Source organism: Perca fluviatilis, chromosome 18, assembly GCF_010015445.1.
Source record: "Perca fluviatilis chromosome 18, GENO_Pfluv_1.0, whole genome shotgun sequence".
NCBI classification, from domain to species: Eukaryota; Metazoa; Chordata; class Actinopteri; order Perciformes; family Percidae; genus Perca; species Perca fluviatilis.
In genome coordinates, this window is record NC_053129.1 from 15,052,514 (window position 1) to 15,057,151 (window position 4,638).

The following is a 4,638-nucleotide window of genomic DNA, read 5'->3' on the forward strand; positions in this document are numbered from 1 at the left end:
TTATATTTTGTTAATAAATGTTTTAAATTTGACAATGTAGTGTGGTACATTGTGAACAAAAGGTCAGATATTATATTGCATAAAAGTCTAAGTCTAAAAATGGCATAGCAACTTGTGCTTTAAAAAAAGAATCGAACCGTGACCTTAGAATCGAAAATTCAATCAAATCGAGGATTTGGAGAATCGCGATACCCCTACTGCCCAGCAATATTAAAAGGTTGCTAACATTAGCTACTAGAAGCTACTGCTTAGACAGACCAAGTAGGATTGTAGTGAAAATCCAATGTACTGAATTTATCAATGCCATTTTATTGCTTATGAACTAAACAACTAAGCACTACAAAGCAATAAAACATCTTTTAATTTTTAAGGGGAAACATTTTAATTTCTTCTTTTAGAAGGTACATAATCTCGCTTTAATTCAATTTTAAAAATTGTATTGCTGGCACTTACTCATTCATTTAATAATTCATTTAATGTTTTTATTTTATGCAGCAAGGATCTGAGGGAGGTTAAAACAAAAATGCTCTTTGTCACTTGGAGTATTCATCATAAAAGTATAGTGTAAGTGCAGCCCAGTATGAGGTCAAGGAGCAGCATGGAGTGAGAGGAGCAGAAAAACACGCCAAGAGTCCTTTAAGGTGAAACATGGACACATTTGGCCCCAGGGGTTCTCCCTGACTTTTCCCCCAGCTGCCACATTCAGATGGTAGCCTTCAGATTATATTTAGATATAACTCAAATTTCAGTAATTAGATGGAATGTGGGTTTTTTTGTGCACAAATGTGTGTGAGAGACAGAGATAGAGCAAAAAGGACAAAAACAGTGGAGAGTCAGAGAAGGAGTGTATTGGAGTTAATGGGGTTTTAATGGCAGTATTTGCTAGTCAGGACCACGGACAGCACCACAGAGAAATTCCAGCCAGACCTTGAGCAACAGCATAATCCAGAATCCCTTATGAAGGAAATTGCAACCACATTAAATGCGCTCAAGTCCTGGTGACACACTGGGGTCTTGCAAAGTATCATTTGCAAGTGTATTTGTGCATGTAAGACACACAGCTTTTCGGAGACCTTCAGCCAACTACACCGAAATCTATTCCATGCAGGATTTCAACAAAGAGGGTTGTGACTAATAGTTTGGACACATGTACTCCAGCTTGTGACAACTGAGCTCCAGTGTTAATTATGTCTCGGTTTAAGGATCAAATGAATAAACATGAGCTTTGTTTAATTATGGCCTTCAGTAGAGAAAATGCCTTAGATTGAGAGGACATAAGCTGTCAGGAGGAGGATAATCTCTCACACCTGCTGGCTGACACATACTCTAAGTCCCTTTAACAAATATGTCCAACTAAATCTCTTCACTTTCCTTTAAATAGGGTGCAGTCACACAATTTTCAGTGGAAATGGAGGAGGAATTAAAAAAAGGGTGACAGAAATATATAGACAAAGAGACATAAACAAGACAGACAGACAAACAGGCAGAGAGCGAACGGTGTTCTACGGTCTAACCTCCATACTTGGAAGGTTGTGCGTTGGTCGGGTTAACCTACCGGCTGTCTCAAGGCAGCTCTTCAACTCAACGCCCAAATGCTGGTGTCTGCCTCTGAGCTTATCAGGCTTTCCCAGATGGTGATTTGAGCGCATGGAGGGAGCAAGAGGCGCACTCAAAGGGAAAGGGGAGTGGAGGTGAGTTTACGAAGATGAAACAGACTCTACACTTGGGGTCAAAAAAAAGATGGGACTTATTTTTTTACTCTGGCGATCAGTTTTTGTTGTTGTTGTTTTTTTCAAGGTGTCTATGCATTCATTTCTGTTGGAACAAGTACAGTTTGTGTGACAAGCACTGTGAAGTTTATAAGCTCAGTAAAAGTGAGACAAGAGGTGTCTGTAATTTCCATTAAAGTACACAAAAAATTTTCTTTACAAGCTTTTTGCGGAAACACTTCAGCACAAGTGAAGGGCAAGATATTGTGCACTCACTGAGGTGTTATGATTAAATATTTCACCCTACACTGCTGTCAATGTACCATTTTCAGTCTGCTGCTCATTAGGTTTTTGAATGACATAAAAAATATGTTCTATATCAGAGACAAATGCAAAGCCAGCAACAATTAGTTTTCATATTACGCTTTTTTTTTTCTAAATGTGCTATATTATACACTACCGCAATTTGTTTACAGAATGTAAAACACGTTTGGCCATTCTTACACATTCTTGTGGGGGTTCAAGGGCTGTGTTACCAAATGCGGTGCTAAAAGATGCATCCATGCAAACTCGAGAGCTAATTGACTGTAATGTCATTTTATCTGCTTCACCAGGTTATTGACGGCAACATCCCAGAAGCCTGTTCATCCTTCTGTCAACTCGTCAGCATGGGAGAAGCCATTATCATCTCATTACGGCTGACGCTTTCAAATAATCCTGACATTTCCTCTCTCTCTGTCTGAGCTTTGGGAGATGCCACGCTGTATTGTAGTAGTAACAGTAATAGTGGTGTGTATGTGTGTGCGTGCGGTAGAGGATGAGAGGAAATAATGACCTTTTTAATTTGCTGATGAAATCAACAGATAGTCCTTATCCATCTGCTACTCCCCTCTAACAACCTCACAGCCTTTAAACCTCGACATTCTTGTACTTCAGCAAAGAAACGGCCTTCCTAAAAATAACGGACTGCTGAATTCACACCAACAATTTGAAAACAGTCTTGAGTGTTGGCCGTGTTGTTTGTGGAGAGCGTAGCCTTCAAAGATGCCTAGTTATTACTGAAATAACCGTTGTGCACCCGGCGAAGGAAAGGTCACAGACAGACATGAGAAATGGGAAGCGTGTTGGGCCATAGAAAGAAGTCAGAGTGCTGTATCCAGGATTCAACTCGACTTCCCAGAGTTACCTGGGGAAATGAGAGAACATGCCTCATGCTGAGAGCAGAAAAAAAATAACTCACAGAAAAAACAACAATCAAGTGTGTGTCTTTGAAGAGCAAGAACAAAAAACTGTTAATGTATCTCCCCACACTGAGTTTACCGTTGCAGTTAAAAGAGCATGTGATCGCTGCATCGCATGCTCTTTGAAAGGTTTGCAGGGTCTACAGACGACCTTCTCTCTGAAACGTGTTTCTTTTCATCTGCCATTTCCAGCAACCCTCCGCTGTGCCTCTTATTAATCTTCCATGGAAAAAAACACTAGGTTTCAACCGAGCGCCGGGTGCAGAGGGATATCAGAGCAATCGATGTGAGGAGCTTCTGTAAAGTAAGCAGCAGCAGGCTCAGTGATGTGGGCGAAGGTGAGGCTCTCAGTATGAATCCTACAATTCTTCCTGTACAGGCTGCAGGGAACAGAGGGAAAGTTCCATATTTCCACTTCAGCAGCCATCAATAGTTACTGTCTCCCACAGAACTGCTTCATGATTGCAGCTGTCATAGGATGGTTAGGGGTTTGTCAGGTGAAACTGAAGCATGCCCAGATCAATGAGCACACGTACAGACGGTATAAGAAATGTAAGCTACTGATTGCTGAAATAAAAAAAGGACACTACTTTTTTTAGTTTCATAAACATTTAGGTTAACGTATTTTGCGTAATGTGACAATTATTTTGAGAAGTTATCAGCGTCTCTGGAGCTGATCTTCAAGTGTCTTGCTCAAGGACACTGCAGCAGAACTGAAGCCTCTTCCGTTAGAAGCAACAGAATTACAGCTGCAAGCAGCAATACAAAAACTAGGATCTAGTAGTTTAGTCATGGAGGCTAAATAAAAATGTTAATCTAAAAGATCTAGCATATTTAGAGAAGTTAATTTGGAGACCATTTTTGTTCTAATAAATTTTTTGTGATTAACAATTTTTTTATTTTTTAAAAACATACAAAACATTCAACTCGCAACATAAACTGTATACAGCGGATGTAACGCGTGTGTAAAAAAAAAATAAATAAAAAAAAAAGGGTTGGGTTTAGGAAAAGAACATCATGAAAAGCTTTAGTAACACAAAAAAAAAAAAGACAAAAAGCACGAAAAAAACAACAAAAAGACGACGGTGACCAACGTCACACGCTTAGGAAAACAAACGGTTGGGTTAAGGAAAGAAACTTTGGGGAAGGCTTTAAAAAAAAAAACGTCACACGCGGGATGCGATCCCGGCTCTCCTGGGTGAAAGTCCTGTGCTTTACCCATCCGTGTGGACTTACGTCCTTTCATATTACTCGCAACGGCGAAAATTCACATGTAATGTAGGTCAACGGCGGCAAAACGGCGGCGATAAACACGCTAAAAAGCGATTATGCGTCTTTATAACACGACAAAATGGCATACGAATTGGCGTGTCATACATATGCCACTTTATGAGATCAGTCTGGCCCATCAAACACGTCTCTCCCCAGCACAAAGCTTGTTAGGAGTCCTCCAGAAAGCTCAGGTTCTTTCCCCATTTTCTAGTGTCATTATTCAACTAGCCTGGACCCAGCTTCTTATGTGCTTATCCGTCCCTCTTAGGATTGACCCATCTCCCAGAACAAATAATCTTGGGCTGAATGGAACCTGGGTCCCTGCAATCCGACATACAGTAGGTTATCATGTATCCCTGTCCAAAATTCCTGGACCTTATCACAGGACATGAAGTAATTGGCCGACCTCTGTCTTA